At 46.0% G+C, this 18,597-nt stretch overlaps 1 protein-coding gene across 4 annotated transcripts in view; it reads left to right on the forward strand.

The window, feature by feature from the left end:
- LOC126210322 (fasciclin-2) overlaps positions 1-18,597 on the forward strand; it is a 998,930-nt gene that overhangs the window by 814,740 nt on the left and 165,593 nt on the right. The window lies entirely within an intron of this gene.

An 18,597-nucleotide genomic window follows, 5' to 3' on the forward strand; every position in this document is an offset into this window, starting at 1 on the left:
CACTCGACTCTCCCAGTATGTGTCAGCTTCCCAGACCTCGGAGCCGCCATTTCTCCCTCAAGTGCCCCGGCCCTGTCGTCCTAGCAAGGAAAATCCGGGACGCTACGTGGATTCGATTCGAACCTGTCCCTCCCTGTACAGCACTCACTGTCGGACACGCTGACTGCTTTCTTTTATTTCTCTCTTTAGCAGTTCTGTGCGGATGTCGGATGATATCTCTCAAGTTCCAGCGATGAGAGCTTCTCTCAGTTTTTTACTATAATTATTGCAGAAGGTGGCCAGTCCGCTGAACGAACGCTCCGAGCTAATCGTTCCGGCAACCACTCAGCCGCGGAGGCGGACAGGCAGCTGAAATCCGTAGACTTAAGCCTGGTAACCGTTGTGAAGAATTTCCTACCACACTGGAGATTAGCAGTGCTCAGTTCGTGATTTAGTATTCCGCAATCCGGTCCAAACGAGTCCCATCTGCGGCATGGGGCGTTTCTTTATTAATGGACAGTGTCACACATTCATTGGAACCCGCGTTCTCTCCACCCGCCTTCCCTTTTCCGCTTTTAATAATTCACGTGGCGTTTCGGCCGCAGTGTCCCGTCATCGGGCGTCAGCTTGGGCGGGCGCGGGTGACGGCAGCGCCTCTGGCGGCGGCCAGCCGAGACGGCCGCCAATTAGCGCTAATCGAGCGGGCGCGGAAGCGGCTGTCTCCCCCGCCCCTCCACCGCCCCGTGCTGTAATTAAAACCGCGCCACGCCGGGCCTGCCTAATTGCCAGCGGTTTTTCGCGAACTGCGTCGCACGTCGCTCTCGCGGCAGCGCAAACAAGGCGGCGCCGAGGTGGAGCGTTACCCCCGTCTCTCTCTCTCTCTCTCTCACTCACTCACTCACACACACACACACACACACACACACACACACACAAAGTAAATGGTGTCTTCTAGAACTAGCCGCCTACGTCACTAGTGCTAACGAAGAAAAGCTACACTCGTATGCAGAACGTAAGGACGAAAGTAACTTTTGCACGGTGTGTCACTTCCGAGTAACGTAGCTCGATGAAACGTGGACCGTACATAGAAAGAACTGCTACAGTATGGTACAAAAGGTAACTAAAAGAAATAATCTGTGAGAAGAAGAGGTACGACACTACTACAGCCTGTAAAGACGTGTCACGTCAGTGGCGGTGACGTGGCTCTGTTGTTGTTCCCGCGTAGTGATTTGCAAAGATGGAAAAATTCGAGATTCGAGCAGTGATTAAGTACTTCGTAAAGAAAGGTATCAAAGCAAAGGACATTCGTGCCGTTTCCAGAATACACTGTGGGACTCTGCTCCTTCATATTCAGCTGTTGCCAAGTGGGCAAATTAATTTAAATTTGGTCGGGAGAGCTTATATGATACGCGCAGTGGTCGGCTAAGATGTGTCGCTACTCCAGAAATCATTGAAAATGTCCACGAATGTTCACGGAGGATCGCCGATTGAAACTGCGTGAAATTGCTCGTGCTTGTCAGATGTCATCAGAAAGGGTATGTCACATTCTAATTGAAGAATTAGAAATGAAAAATTTACCTGCAAGATGAGTACCGCGACTCTTGATGCTGTATCAAAAACGCACGAAAATGGACATACCGGAACAATGTTTGGCCCATTTTAGGAGAAACTAACAAGGTTTTTGCGCTGGTTTGTGGCCACAGATGAAACTTGGATGCACTGCTATAATCCAGAGACAAAACAACATAAAAGCAGTGGAAACATGCTGATTCTCCGCCACCAAAGAAAACTAATTCTCCGCCACCAAAGAAAACAAAGACAATTACTTCGGCGGGAAGGGTAATGGCATCAGTGTTCTAGGATGCGAAGGGAATCCTGTTTGTACATTATCTGGACTTTGCGCAAACAATTTCTGGAGGATACTATGCTAAGCTGTTGAACAAATTGCAACAAAAGATACGCGAAAAAAGGCCAGGTTTAGCAAGGAAGAAAGTCATCTTCCATCAAGATAATGCGCACCCGTACCTTTGTGCCGCCGCCACGGCAAAATTACACGAACTAAGGTAGGAATTGTTGACACAGCCGCCTTATTCTCCTGATATGGCTCCGTCAGACTTCCATCTCTTCCCAAAACTGAAAGTTTTTCTTGGTGGACGAAGGTTCACTTCAAACGAAGAATTGATAACCGGAGTTGACAACTATTTTGCAGGCCTGGAGGAAACTCATTTTCGAGATGGGATCAAGGCACTGGAACATCGTTGGACCGAGTGCATTAATCTACAAGGAGACTACATCGAAGAATAAAAAAAGTTTCAGTACTTTTTTTTCTATTCCGTTCCGAGAACTTTTCAAACCACCCTCGTACAGGACGTAGTCAGGATGGGAAATCAGCGAGAAGCGGGTCGTCTGGTAATGTTGCGAGCAAACTTTCGAAAGAAAAGACTGAATCTACTCAGTAGTGGAGGTTTTATTTCTCCAAACCCTTAGGCCTGAGGGTTAGACTGAACTCAAACTCGCTACGGCAATAGAGGGCTGCCGCAGTTAAATTGAGACGGGGTACTTCAGTGGGCTTCCCGTTTTTCTTCTGAATAAAATTGCTGAACACGCGTAGGGCGCTTCATTTGTCCGCCAGTTTGGTTGACAAGCAGCACTGGATGGTCGTTGCTGTATGTGGACGTGCTAGATGAGCTTGAAGTCGGGAAATAGGGCAGGCCGGGCATATTCCAACAGATCCACCACACGTGCTGCTCATTGCGGCTGCGCATTGTCATCCATAAGAATGAACTCAGGGTCGAATACACCCCTGAAAAGACGCACTTCAGGAGGGAGTACAGTGGCATATTAACGTTGACCAGTGAGTGTATCGTGTTCGAAGATTTGCAAGTCAGTAAACCCGTGCAATATTACGCCTCCACACACCGAAACACCTGGGCCACCGAAAAGGTCATGTTCACCAGTGTTCCTGGGTGCGTGACGTGTTCCCATCTCTCGCCACATGAGAGTACGTCCGCAATGACTACTCAGGATGAATGTGCTCTCATCCGAGAACAGCACGCAATGTCGCTTTTCGTTGGCCCAGTCACTAAGCTCTTGGCACCAGCAAACTTTGCCGCCGATTACGCTCGCCAACGGTACACGACGTACTGGTCGTCGGGCGAATAAACCTCCCCATTCACGAGGCGGTTGACGGCTGATTTAAGGCGGTTGACGGCTGATTTACACCCAAGTCCGTGAGCGCACCCACAACGAGAAGTCGCTCATTTAAATCTAGTTTTGGCCCAGGATTTTCGCGAGACTAACGACTAATGTCTGATCATAAGTATCCGGACACCGCTCTGTAATGCGGGGTTGAGAACCAGACGTCACGAGAGGCGGACCCTTCAGTACAAAAAGGAACCGGAGATAACCGTGTTGTCGGTAGAGAAGCGGTAGCCGCGCAGAATGAGTCGGTGAGCTGTTGTCAGCGATGACACCTCAGTAGCAAAGCATCGGCGGCATTTTAACCCTTCTGAAACTGCCCAGGTTAGCTGCTGGTGATGTGACTGTGAAGTGGAAATGCGAAGCAACAATTACAGCTTAACAAGCACCAGGCAGGCCACAGACAGACAGACGGGAGAGTGGTTAGGAAAAATTAGAACGAAATCAGTGGAGGGAATGACTCGAGAATTCCAAAGTGGTATCAGCAATCTAGCTACTACCTCAGTGACTGAGCGTAGGGAGTTAACACTGATCAAGCAGCTCCTCGTAATCCACACATTTCCCTAGCGAGGGCTGCAAACATCAATGCCACTGGACAGCGTATGGATGGAAAAGAGTGGTTAGAAGTGATGAATCACGCTATACCCTGTGGCAGTCCGATGGAATGGTGCGTGTTTGACGAATTCTTGGAGAGCATTACGTGCTGTCGCGTGTAGTGCCAGCAGTGAAGTGCGCAGCCCGAGGCGGTGTTACGGTATGGGAGTGTTTCTCGTGGTTAGTATGTGGACCCCTTATTGCGCTTAACCAAACACTAAATCCGGAAGGATGTGAAGACATTTTACCGCATTGTGTTCAGGGTAGAGGTACAGTTTTGAGACGATGATTGTTCGTGTCAGTGTGGCAGTCCACCCTGTCCTAGCCGGCCGCAGTGGTCAAGCGGTTCTAGGCGCTGTAGTCCGGAACCGCGCGACTGCTACGGTCGCAGGTTCGAATCCTGCCTCGGGCATGGATGTGTGTGATGTCCTTAGGTTAGTTAGGTTTAATTAGTTCTAAGTTCTAGGGGACTGATGACCTCAGATGTTAAGTCCAATAGTGCTCAGAGCTATTTGAACGATTTGAACCACCCTGTCATAAAGCAGCATGTGTGAGGTAGACACATCCTGAAATTCCTTGATGCAATAATTTACCTACAGCCGTATGTATTGTAGAAATTTATTTTATGAACTTCTTATGTTCTACCAGTTTGGGCATTACATTGATACCATCTTCAGGCGCCCCACGTCATAGTCGTCATGTGGGGCCTGAAGATGGCATCAATGTAATGCCGAAACTTGTAGAACATAAGAAGTTCGTAAAATAAATTTCTACAATACATACGGCTGTAGGTAAATTATTGCATCAAGAAATACGTGCCAGCCGTTGTCCCACGGTCCATAATGGATCAGCGAAGACTTCCTGAAATGGACTGGCCTCCCCAAGATGTCGACCTCAACTCAAGGAACACCTTTGGGGTGGGTCGGCCCAGACCCAGCGTCCACTACCTGTTGAGGAGGAATAGGCTGCCATACCTCGACAGACATTCAGACGCTTCATTGAAAGTGTCGCCAGCAGAGTTCAGGATCCTCGTAAAGGTGAAGGACCGGCGCATCCCGTATTAATGTCAGGGTACTGTCGATCAGATACTGTATGTTGATGCTGGATGGCTGGACGACGTTGCCTAGTACGGACGCAGCGCAGTACCAGCAGAGAGGAGCCCCAGCGCCGCTCGCTGATCGGCCAGCAGATTGCGTCCTCAATCGCCCGGACAGCTGAGGGCGGCTAAGCTGTCCTAGAGCGCGGTGCCTAAGCTAGACACGGCGGCGTCAGCGATAGCGCCGCCTGCCAATTAGCGCGCGATCGATCCCCCCCTCCACCGGCCGCTTGCCCTCCCCCGTGATTGCTACACGACCGCGCGGGCCGTTCGCCCTCCCCCTCCCCTTTTCATGAACACGCAGCCAGCAGTCTCGTCGCTCATGTACTGCCGTCATTTTCGCTTCATATTTTTAGCACCCAGCCCACCCCTGTCCTGTTCCTCATACAGGGGGAGGGGGAAAAAATATTCGAGCTACGTGTCACGCACGCTCCCGCCCCCGCGCGCTCGTGTCGACTATTTATTATTTTTTTCCACCCCATTTTTCACGTCCCTTCCATGTAAATATCGGAGCGCAGCGCATCAAATGGGTTTTTCGCGATGGCATTTAGGCCTGCCGTTGCCAGATGTCGTCAGAGGGCACCGGCAAGGTGAGAAAGTGCGATTCGAAACGCGACAGCTAAACGACAGTCGTGTACTGCAGAGCCGCTACATTGCGCACGACTAACGACAGTGTCTCGAAAACGGGATTATAAGTGAACATCAGCAGAAGCGAAACAGGGGCAGCAGAATGCATTCGAATAGATGCACATTAAGCGGAGGTAACCAGAATTTGAAATAATACACAGACAGCAGCAGAAGAAACTGGCTATTTTGGCAGCAAAACGACTCACGATTGATGAAGTAGATATCAAACAAAATTACAAGAAATGCTGTTTTGAAAGAGAAAACCACGTTACTGTAGAATATAACTCAAGATATTAGGAAGTACCGATAACATCCCCCCACCCGATTCTTTGAAGAAACGGAACTCCCGTGCTTAAAACAGGCTCAAACTTATGATTGGTGTGGAAATGATTTAATTTCGTAAACTTTTGACGCTAAGCGTGTAAGCGAGAAGAAGCTTAGAAAAAGTTTCAATTCACGTTGTAAAGCTTGTTGTAAATCGCCAAGTGCTCTCGTTGCCGCACACTGGATGAGTATACGTACTCTGTGTAATTTCAGCTCCGTTTTAAGCAAAAGCTAGTCTACGCACATCTCAGTGCTTATGGTGTCTTGTCTCCCGAATTACGTGCAGTGTAACTGACAGTTTTGGAGATGTATGTCTAATGTTATATGTAGATACTGTCTGCAAAGTGTGTTGCAGATAGAGTTAGCAGTAAAGAACTAATACATTAAAACATCATTCCTGATGCTTAAGTTTTACCGCACGAACGTCGAAAATGTAGTAAGCAGTCAACTTCGTTTTGTGTTTGGGGGCGGGGGTGGGGGGGTGGGGGGTCAGCAAGAAGCGGCTTCGAAAAGATTTGAAATTGTGTGTAAAGTTTGTTGCAAGTCGATAAGGGATCTCGTTTTCAAATAACGCTAATCAAAAAATTTAAACTTATATTTTGCATCTGATTTGTAAACCGATGGATTTACGTTATTTTGAAATGCGGAATTCACTGGTAAAATCACTTTTTCTCTGTCACGTCACATTTGCTAGATATACAGCAGAGACTTCTGCCTCTAAGCTGGTCGTAGATTGTGTTCCAAAAACGACCAGCATAGAGACAGAAGTGATGACACTTTCTGCGGGTCCTGACCATCATTTTACAGGACAATGCTCAAGCACGTACAGTGCAAATTGTTACTGACTTGTTTGACTGATGGGGCTGCCAAGTGCTATACCACCTACTGCACCCCCCTGACTTAATCCCTCGTAAGTTCTATTTCTAAACTGAAGGAAACACTTCCTGGAAATTTTGATCAGTATGTCCTTATTTGTTACGCGGTTTACACGTCTAATCTTCCGAAAAAAATGGTTCAAATGGCTCTAAGCACTATGGCACTTAACATCTGAGGTCATCAGTCCCCTAGACTTAGAACTACTTAAACCTAACTAACGTAAAGACATCACACACATCCATGCCCGAGGCAGGATTCGAACCTGCGACCGTAGCGGTCGCGCGGTTCCAAACTGTAGCGCCTAGAACCGCTAGGCCACCCCGGCCGGCCTAATCTTCCGTATTGTTCTTAGAACCACACTTCAGAACCCATTCTCTTCTCGTCTGAATCCACGTTTCACTTCCGTACAGGGCTTCACCCCCGGAAAAGCACCTTCAGAAATGAGTTACTGACACTTATATCCATATTAGACGTTAACAAATCCGTCTTTTTCAGAAATTCTTTTCATGTTTATAGGCAGTCTACACTTTATATCGTCCCTACTTTGGCAATCATCAGTTATTTTATTGCCAAAACAGCAAAACTCGGCTAATTCTTGTAGTGTCTTATTTCCGAATTTAATTCTCTTGACATAATCTGATTCAACTCGACTACTTTCCGTTACCGTTGTCGTTTTACGTTTATTTTTGTTCGTGTTATAACCTTTTTGGAAAACACTATCAATTCTGATCAGTTGCGTTCCAAGTCGATATTTCGATTGAATAGGCGAGGGTATTCACTGCTGATCGATTCCACCATTGTCAGTAAACCACTGGAAGCGGTAACTTCACTGAAAAGGTTTATTAGTATTATTATTACTATTATTACTATTATTTGTTTCAGTATATCCAGCTGTTCACAATCAAACTCTGACTTTCAGAGGCCGTGTTAGGTATGAGTACACGGTATAGGATTTGCAGCAAATGCAGCTCCAGCGTGGGGAGTTTGTGTTTTTCAGTAACTTCATCCTTGACGTTAACGTCCCTTTCCGTTCGGTTGACGGTCTGTGTGAGTGCCGCCATTTGAATTGCATTGTGGAACTTTATGACGTTCCGTTCAGCTGTGTGACATCCAGCGTGAGTCGATTTTAACTTTTAGCGAAATGGGCGGAAATATAAGGCAGTGGATGCAACACGCCGCCGAGTCGCGCGTAGCAGCAGGGGAATCTACACTGGGGTGTATGTGGGTCGGCTTGCGTGTCGGGTGCGGGGATACCCGTGGGACGTGGGACGTGCTCGTGTGCTGCACTCGGTCCCTGCGCGCCGGGCTGCCTCGCTGCAAATGAACAGCATCCGGCGCGAAACGCGCCAAACACAGCTGCCACTGCCGAAGACGAGGCAGCGGCGCCGGAACATCTCGACCTGAAAGGCGCGACGCCGAATCTAGCAATCCGCTGCCAGCGTCGTAGTAAATACAGGTTTTACATATGTTACCTGATCAAAGCTGTTCGGGAACCCCTATGTAATATGGAACCGACCACTAATATGGAACTGACCAGTAGATGGTACGAGAGGAGGATGCGCAGAATAAAATCAGGCGGGGAGCATTGTGTAGTCAGTAGAGGGGGCGGTGACAGCAGAATGCCTCAGTCAGGAGCGCTCTGCAACTTCAACGCATGCTAGTCATTGCGTGTCACCAGAGTAACAACCCTGTCAGGGACATATGGCCCCTCTAAAGCTGCCCAAGTCGACTGTCTGTGATGTAACTGTGAAGTGGAAACGCGAAGGGACAACCGCAGCTAACCCAAGACCGTGTAGACCCCATGTACTGACAGACAGAGATCGTCGATAATTGCGGACGGTGTTTGTAAAAATCGCTCGAAAGGATTGACTCTTGCTACCAGCAGTCTACTTAGCACAGTAACTGTGCGCAGGGACTTAAAACGTATTGGGTACAGTGGTTGAGCGGCTCCTCGAAGCCAGACATTTTTATACTCGTAAGGGGACAATCAGGCGTGTTAATCGTGGATTTTTATTCAGCTTAGTTATGTTGTAGAGGAACGCGTCCTAGCCAGGCTGGCGGCTTTTCATGCGACGGACCCTAGCTTATGAGAAGTTTTTTGCGGGGTATAAATCGTGCTTGTGATTTCTTTTTTAATTTCTACTGGTTGTTTTAGAATTTCATCGCGTCTAGGAAAAGATCCATAAAAGTACATTCTCCAATTCATCATCAGTTTCTGCACCCGTTTTGTTGGAAGCACAAATTATCCTAAGGACAAACACACACACCCATGCCCGAGGGAGGACTTTATAATCTCCACCGGGACCAGCCGCACAGTCAGTGACTGCAGCGCCTAAGACTGCTCGGCTAATCCCGCGCGGTTGAGATGGTTCAATGAGCGACGCCATAGGACAGTGGAGGACTGGAAACTTACCAAAGTACACCTACTTAGGCATTTGCATGTATACACCCCAAGCCAGCGGAGGATTCCTTCCTTGCCAGACACCGTCACGTCCCCCTTCCCTATTTCAGTGGTGTGTGTCCCGCGGAAACGATTGCTACTAGGCCTCCATGTGAGCTCGTGTCTCCTTAATTTTTATCTTCAAGGTTTTGGCAAATATACGTAGGTCAGAGCAATATATTGATCTATAGGATCTCGGAACTTTTTAACTATAAACCACACCGTGATGCAAAACGCATCTCGTGTAGCGTCTGCGACTGGAATTGACTGTGCGTCTCCGTGACGTTTTCTCACTTAGTAAATGGATCTGAGGCGAAGCGCGCTGCTTTTCATTGGAGCTCCTTTATTTCCACTATCGCTCTTATCTGGTATTGATTCCATGTTTACGACAAATATTCCAGTATTGGTCGAACGAGACGTTTTTACGGTACCTCCTGTGTGAGTGGACTAAACATCAGGAGGATTCTTCCAATGAATCTCCCTCTACCTTCTGGCTTACCTGCTTCTAGTTCTACGTGGTCGATAGTTGTGCCGCGACGCACATTCCCATTTATTTCGTGAATATACTTGCTTCCAGTGATTGTTCTGCGATCGTGTAATCGGGCGGTAATGGGCCTTTAAGCCTAGTTGTGCGCAATAACATGTATTTATGTTGAGCGTCAACTGCCAGTCACTGTACCAACCTTCTATCCTTGCAGGTCTTCCTGCATCCTGCTACTGTTTTCTAGCGTTGTGTATATCATCCGGTAAAAGCCTCATGGACGGTTATAAACTGAAGCGCCAAAGAAACTGATATAGGCATGCATATTCAAATACAGAGATATGTAAACACGCAGAATACGGCGGTGCGGTCGGCAGCGTCTGTATAAGACAAGTGTTTTTCGCAGTTGTTAGATCGGTCAGTGTTGCTACAATGGCAGGTTATCAAGATTTAAGTGAGGTTGAACGTGGTTATAGTCGGCCTACGAGCGGTGGGACACAGCATCTCCGAGGTAGCGATGAAGTGGGGATTTTCCTGTACCACCACTTCACGAGTGTACTGTGAATATCAGGAATCTGGTAAAAAATCAAATCTCCGACATCGCTGCGGCCGGAAAAAGATCTCAGAACGGGACCAACGATGACTGAAGACGTGACAGAAGTGCAGCCCTTCCGCAGATTCTGCAGATTTCAGTGCTGGGCTGTCAACAGGTGTCAGAGTGCAAACCATTCAACGAAACATCATCACAAGGCTTTACGACTATCCTGGGCCTGTCAGCATCGACATTGAACTGTTGATGGCTATCGAGCAGAGGGATGTGCACGGATATGGAGACAACCTCATCAATCCATAGTTCAAGATGGTGGAGAGTGTGTAATAATATGGGGCGTGTGCAGTTGGAGTGATATGGGCCCCCCGATACGTCTAGATACGACTCTGACAGGCGACACTTACGTATCCATTCATGTTCATTGTGCATTCCGACGGACGTGGACAATTCCAGCAGGACAATGCGACACCCCACACGTCCAGAGTGGCTCCAGGAACACTTTTCTGAGTTTAAACCCTTCCGCTGGCCACCAAACTCCCCAGACAAGAACATTATTGAGCATATCTTGGATGCCTTGCAACGTGCTGTTCAGAAGAGATCTGCCTCCGCCTGGACAGCCGTGCAGGATTCATTGTGTCAATTCCCTCCAGCACTACTTCAGATATTAGTCATGTCATGTCGTGTTGCGGCACTTCTGCGAGCTCGCGGGGGCCCTACACGATATTAGGTAGGTGTATCAGTTTCTTTGGCTCTTCAGTGTGTATTTATTGCAAACATAATTGGTCGTGTACCACCCTATTAGGGTCTTCCCAAACTTACTTTTACGCCTGAAGATACCTTCTCGTCCTAAAGATAAATTTAAGCCTTTTGACTTGTTGATTTCAAAAAATTATTAAGTACGTGCCGTGTATTATTTGCTAGCAAGCTTTCAACACAATTACGCTCGTATTTTATTCATTAGACGACACTCACAAACTTCATCTAATTCTTTTCGAAAGTCAAGGAACATGGCACCATCTAGAGCCCCGGTACTTATTGCCTGCCGGGTGTGGAGGACGATAAGGCCGAGCTGGATTTCACTCGATTGTTATTTCCAGAATCCACATTGAGTCCTGCAGAGGAAATTTTCGATCTCTAGAAATGACGTAATAAACGAGTGTAAAACGTGTTCCAAAATTCTAGAACACACAGACGTTAGCGGTATAGGACTACTGTTTTGTTCGAATGGCTCTGAGCACTATGGGACTTAACTTCTGAGGTCATCAGTCCCCTAGAACGTAGAACTACTTAAACGTATCTAACCTAAGGACATCACACACATCCATGCCCGAGGGAGGATTCGAACCTGCGACCGTAGCAGTCGCGCTGTTCTGGACTGAAGCGCCTAGAACCGCTCGGTCACCACGGCCGGCTACAGTTTTGTGTGATTGATCGACGACGCTTCTTGAAAACGGGAATGACCTGCGCGAGGGACGATTCGACTCTCCACTGACCTTCGGAACACTGCCGCCAGAATAACAGCAAGTTCTTTCGCAGAACTGCATATGTATGCCATCAGATCCAGTGACATCTCCACTGTTGAGCGATTTTAGTCGATCTTATAACCCCTGGTCACTTATTTCTGTATCTGTCATTTTGACGTTTGTAACACAATATAATGAAGGAGCCGCAAGGTGTTTCCAAGAGATTCATCCGTTTTCGCAAGACGTAGGAGGGAGAATGACTCTCAAAGAAATGAAAGTCCACCTCCAAAAGGAGAAAATGTAGTAAAACACAATGTTTCAATTGATGGCAGATTAAGCTTACGATAATACTATTGCCGTTGAAGGAGACTATGTAGAGAAATAAATTGAGCTTTTTTTTTTCTTCTAAGAAATTTAATCTGGAACTTCAGTATAATGGTTTTACTCCGCAGTCGCAGTTTTACTACTTGTATCCTGGTAGTCATAAATGTTCTTTACGTCAACACTGTCAAAGAGTTCTATGTTGTTTTCTTTGGGAAGTGTTTCCACGACTCCATAACGAGATTGGAAACGTGATATCAATACTTCGATCATATATGTGCGTGAAAGCCTTTTTTCGATTATGAACCTAAATATTTAGTAACAATTTTGTGGCAGCCTGGGTGAAAGTCAGCAAAACTGCCTACGGCTGTCCCTGCGGCAACATATAAATTTTATTATCACTTCATAGCGCCAGAAATAATTAAATAATCCTAAAAATTTGTCTAGTTTGTGATCTATGTTGTTGGGAAATACGTAATATAAAACAAAGCTGCATGCCGCACCTCCTCAGATCGCCCCCCTCTTGCCGCTGAGGCAACGTGGTGCGGTTGAGGGGGAACTGTGCACTCGCGCAAGAGAGACTGGCACATGGACACGAGAGTCCCACGTCAGCCGAGTTCTTGGCCATCCCTGACTTGTCAGACAGGGTCAGCAGCAGTGGCAGATAGTTGGCTGATGATGCAGTTGCCTACATGCAAGTTGGGCGATCTTAAGGAATTGCATAAATAGTTGGACGAACTCTCCACTTGGTATAATTAAGGGGGCAGTTCTTTATGAAATGTGCACAGATGTAAGAAAATGCCTATAATAAAGAGAAAGAAACCTCTATAGTATGCAATTACATGATTAGTGGTGTCGTACTATCTATCCATATCCCTGATTAAATTTTCTAGCCTACCTGCCCGATTAAGGGACCTAACATTCCACTCAAATGGTTCAAATGGCTCTGAGCACTACGGGACTCAACTGCTGAGGTCATTAGTCCCCTAGAACTTAGAACTAGTTAAACCTAACTAACCTAAGGACATCACAAACATCCATGCCCGAGGCAGGATTCGAACCTGCGACCGTAGCGGTCTTGCGGTTCCAGACTGCAGCGCCTTTAACCGCACGGCCACTTCGGCCGGCAACATTCCACTCCAACCGGTATATTTCCAATATTATGTTTTTCCTCACGACGACTTCCTCAGGTGATCGAAATAGGGGACTATTTTACCTACGAAATATTTTGCCCAAGAGGACGCCATTACCATTTAACGATGAAACAGAGCTTCGGGAAAAATAAAGCCCGTAGCTCCCCCATGCCTTCAGTCGTACGCAGTACCAGCACAGCAAGGCTATGATCTTTGATGTTCACCCAGACTGTTGCCCCTGCAACTACTGAAAAGGCTCCTGCCACACTTCAGGAACCACGCGTTTGTCTGGCCTCGCAACGGATACCTGACAGTTGTTATTATACCTACGGTATGCTGAGACATGATTAAACCATCGCCGCAGCCCCCTCCCCACCCCCTGGCACGCCAAGATTCATGGGGGGGGGGGGGGGATGCGCGCCTTGTAATTCTGAAGGACTAAAATACAGGAAGCTAATGGCTATTTACAACTTGTACAGAAGCCAGACAGCGTTTATAACAGTCGAAGGGCATACAAGGGAAGCACTGGTCGGGAATGGGGTGACACAGGGTTGTAGCGTATCCCAAATGTTATTCAGTCTGTACACTGAGCAGCCAGAAAGAAAACCAAAGAGAAATTTGGAAAAGGGGAGATAAAAAAAACTTTGAAATTTTTCAGCAACATTGTAATTCTGTAGGAGACAGTTCATGATTTGGAAGAGCACTTGAACGGAATGGATAGTGTCTTGAAATGAGGATATAATAACTTCATCAAAAACTGCAAAACAAGGGCAACGGAATGTAATCGAGTTAAATCACGCGATGCTGAAGGTCAGGAAACGAGACACGAAAGTAGCACACGAGTTTTGCTATTTATGCAGTAAAAAACGGTTGATGGCCGAAGTATAGATGATATAAAACGCAGACTGACAATGCTAAAAAAAAAAATTTCTGAAGAAGAGAAATTTGTTAACAGTGAGTATAGATTGAATTATAGAATTCTTTTCTGAAGGAATTTGTCTGGAATGTAGTGTTGTATATAAGTTGGACGTGGACAATAAATAGTTCAGACAAGAAGAGAATAGAAGATTTTGAAATGTGTTGCTACAGAACAATGATGAAGACTAGTTGGGCAGACCATGTAATCAATGAGAATGTACTGAATAGAACTGGGGAGACCAGAAATTTGGTATACCTTGACTAAAATAAGGGATCGGCTCAGAGGGCACATTCAGAGACATCAAAAGATCACCAATTTAGTACTAGAGGAAAAGGGGGGGGGGGGAGGTTAAAAGTTGGTTGAGGGAGGCCAAGAGATGTAGACAGTAAGCTGCTTCAGACGGATATAGACTGCAATTGTTATTTGGAGATGCTTGCACAGGATAAAAAAGCAGGGAGAATTGCGTCAAACCAGTGTTCGGACAGAAGACAACAAAGAAGTGATGTGAAATGGGGCGATCACGCAAAATCAGCACTAAGGCAAACGATGGAAGACTTGGACTGATTTAGCTGAAAGGATTCTGGGAAGGTGCAGTGGATGTGCAAAGGGACTCACCTAAAAGACGCCAGTGCGACCAAATTCTAGAGGATTAACTTTAAATGCGAACATTTTAGGTTAGGCTTTACCGCCACTGTTATTGATATCGAATGAAACAACAGGTTTACACTTACCAGTCACTGTTTATCTCGATGACGCATTTGGAAGGCTTAAACCTCCATCATCAGATAGATTTACATTTGTTAGTATGACAAATGTGTGTGTTGTATTACGATTTTGGGAAAACTTGTGGCATTTTCTCCAGTGGTCACAGGTTCCTTTCGCTGTCGTAGTTTCCAGACACCACCTTTGTTTACAAAATATGACAGCTTACACGTGATGTGTCACTGGAGACAGTGCCACAAGTTCCCCCAAAACAACACACACACATGTTATACTAAAAAACGTAAGTCCATCTGATGATGGAGGTTTAAACCTTCGAAACGCGTCGTGGAGATAAATAAACAGTTACTGGTAGCAGTAAACTTGATGTTTCATTCGATTCTATTGAGGACTGTGACAGATATATGAATCCGTCTCAAGTAGACATAACAACAGACATCCAACGAAATCAGAGGCATTCCTCGAGGACCGTAAGTGGCCCGTATAGCCCCTACCTAAGAGTAAGGGGGGAGGGGGGGGGCTGAGGGAACTCCAATTGGAATCCTTGGAAGAGAGACGACATAGTTTTCGTAAAACCCTATTGCGTAAATTTAGAGAACGTGTATTTGAAGAAGGCTGTGCGAGCATTATGCTGCCAACATCATCACATATCTCGCATACCACAGTTATCTTGTGTTTGATCGTTCCCCTCACTCTCTCATTTTTTTTCACTCACCACATTCTGACTGCTTACAAGCCATATTTTGACCTGGTGACAGAAAGTGGAACTATACCTACGATGTTTCAGCATCCTGCGGTGTATACAGCTCCCACTGCAGCACTCGGAACACTGTCAGTTTAATTATAGCCACCCGGTGCTTTGTAAGCGACCTTACCGTGCTTTGCACAGGATACTTTGTACCACTTCTAGGCAATCCCTTTCCTGTTTTACTCGCAAATGGAGCGAGGGAAAAACGACTGTGTGTATACTGCGTACGAACTCTTGAAGTCTCTTAACTTGTTCTTGCGGTCCACACGAAATGTACATTGGCGGCAGTAGAATCGTTCTGCAGTCAGCTTCAGTTGGTGGTCCTCCATAATTTCTCAGTAGTAAATTTTCCACAAAGTATTTCGCGAAAAGAACGCCGTTCTCCCTCCAGGAATTCCCCTCTGGGTCCACAAAGCATTTCCGTAATAGTCGCGTGTTAATCGAATATGGGGGTAACAAATCTAACGGCAGGCCTGTAGATTGCTTTTAATATAATAGGTCATATTCCCGTCAACTTTTGCCAAAAATGCATATACCGTTTTTTACGTATCTTACGGGACACACGAATAAGAAAATGAATATGTTGCTCACGAGACAATATTTAACGTGCTATTATGAAAGATAAACAGATAAATTAGTACACAGCTTTATTTCTCAGGACTGTAGCAGAAATTCGGTGTACCATAACAGTCGTTTCGCGAACATAAAACATTGTTGCGCAGTCGACAATACGCTCTCAGAGCCAACAAAGGCGGCTTCTGCCGTAATAATCATCGCAGCCGCACAGGTGTTCCCAGTAACCAGTTTGAATACAGCCTTTGCCTTGTTCACATGCCTAAAGCAAAGTGCTCCGACAGCGTGAAGTTGCGAGGATATCTTCGAGAATTTGGAGATAAGTTCTTTAGTACTGATGGGAAAATATTATTTTCTAAACTGTGTGAAATTAAAGTTAGTAAAGAAAAACTCTTTAATGTGCACCACTGTAATACCGCTAAACACAGAAGCTGTGTGAAACGAAGTGCTGAAAATAACAGCAGGCAAACGCTGTCATTTGAACAGACAGGTGATGGTGTCTTGCTGGAACCAAGCTGCTACTACGGTCGCTGGTTCGAATCCTGCCTCGGTTATGGATGTGTGTGATGTCCTTAGGTTAGTTAGGTGTAAGTAGTTCTAAGTCTGGGGGACTGATGACCTCAGATGTTAAGTCCCATAGTGCTTAGAGCCATTTGAACCATTTGATGGTGTCCTGCAACATCCCATTCTAAAAGCTGAAGAATCCACGCTTCAGACGGTTCTTGGAGAAGTACACAACACATCCAGTTCAGATGAATCTACACTGAGAAAGAACTATTTATCCGTATGCTACAATGATGTGCTCAACAAAATACGAATTAGGCCTACTATTGCTGAGCAAAAGATCTGGCTGTCGATAGATGAAACTACGGATATTAGTGGGCGATATATTGCAAATGTTGATGGCCCTGGAGATATGTTCCTATTAACGTGTGAAGCTCTCGATAGAGTAAACAATTCGACGATTGCAATTTTGTTTGACAACTCTCTGAAGCTACTGTGGCCGGATGGTGTGAAAAGAGAGAACGTTTTGCTGCTTGTAACAGATGGTGCTTCATATATGGCTAAAGCAGCCAAAAGGCTTCAGATTCTCTACCCCAGTATGGTGTACGCCACTGGAGTTGCACAGAGTTGCCGAAGAGATGCGTTCAGATTACCCTGACATGGACAAATTAATTTCATGTGGCAAGAAAATCCATGTGAAGGCTCCGCTACGGGTGCAGAAATTCAAGAAACAAGCATCTTCACGTCCCTCCCACCTAAACCTGTTCTTACACGATTGGTTCAAAAATGGTTCAAATGGCTCTGAGCACTATGGGACTCAACTGCTGAGGTCATTAGTCCCCTAGAACTTAGAACTAGTTAAACCTAACTAACCTAAGGACATCACAAACATCCATGCCCTAGGCAGGATTCGAACCTGCGACCGTAGCGGTCTTGCGGTTCCAGACTGCAGCGCCTTTAACCGCACGGCCACTTCGGCTGGCTACACGATTGGGTTCTTGGCTTAATGCTGCTGAGTATTACTGCTCCAACTACACCCAAATAAAGACAATCTTCTGTGAGCTTGATAGCGATGAGTTAAGTGCCATCAAAATTGTGAAAGAAGTTTTTACAGACACATTGTCTCGAAACTTGGCATACATCAACGCCAATTTTTCAGTGATATCAAAAGCCATCAAACTACTGGAAGCTGTTGGCACTCAGCTATGTGGGGCCCTGAGTATTGTGCAACATGTGCAGAGTGAGTTGGGTCGAGCAAGTGGTCATGTGGCTGACAAAGTGAAAACCAAACTGCAAAGTGTTCTCCAACGAAATCCTGGATATTCTACACTTTGCAAAATTAGTGACAGTCTTTCAGGGAATGCCGCAACATTTTAAGATACTGAAACAAAGCTGAACTCCCGTGACCTGGCTGCCTTCAAATACGCTCCAGTGACGTCTTGTGAAGTGGAAAGGAGCTTTTCCAGGTACAAAACTATCCTCAGCGACAACCGTAAATCTTTGACAATGGAAAACCTGAAAATGCATGTTGTGATCCAGTACAGCTTTGCAGATACTGAAGATTGACATACGCTATTAAATAATGTGAAACGCTTTAAATACTATGTAGAAATATAAACATTGTTTTATTGCTTCTAGGCGCTTCAGTCCGGAACCGCGCGACTGCTACGGTCGCAGGTTCGAATCCTGCCTCGGGCATGGATGTGTGTGATGTCCTTAGGTTGGATAGGTTTAAGTAGTTCTAAGTTCTAGGGGACTGATGACCTCAGATGTTAAGTCCCATAGTGCTCAGAGCCATTTTTACTGTTTCGATAGATGATCTTTTCACTGTACTTTGTGTTTAGAAAATAAAACATTCATCCATTCAAAAAATAGGTGCAAATTAGCCACAAACCCTACAGAAAGAAAGAACTGTACTTACAATATTTTGAGAAGTGAATTTTGTATTACTTTATGGTGAATAAAAAAATTAAATAAACAAACAAGAATGCTTTAAATAAACTTCTGCCGGCCGCTGGTGGCCGAGCGGTTCTGGCGCTACAGTCTGGAAC

This window comes from Schistocerca nitens, chromosome 10 (genome assembly GCF_023898315.1).
Source record: "Schistocerca nitens isolate TAMUIC-IGC-003100 chromosome 10, iqSchNite1.1, whole genome shotgun sequence".
Classification (NCBI taxonomy): Eukaryota; Metazoa; Arthropoda; class Insecta; order Orthoptera; family Acrididae; genus Schistocerca; species Schistocerca nitens.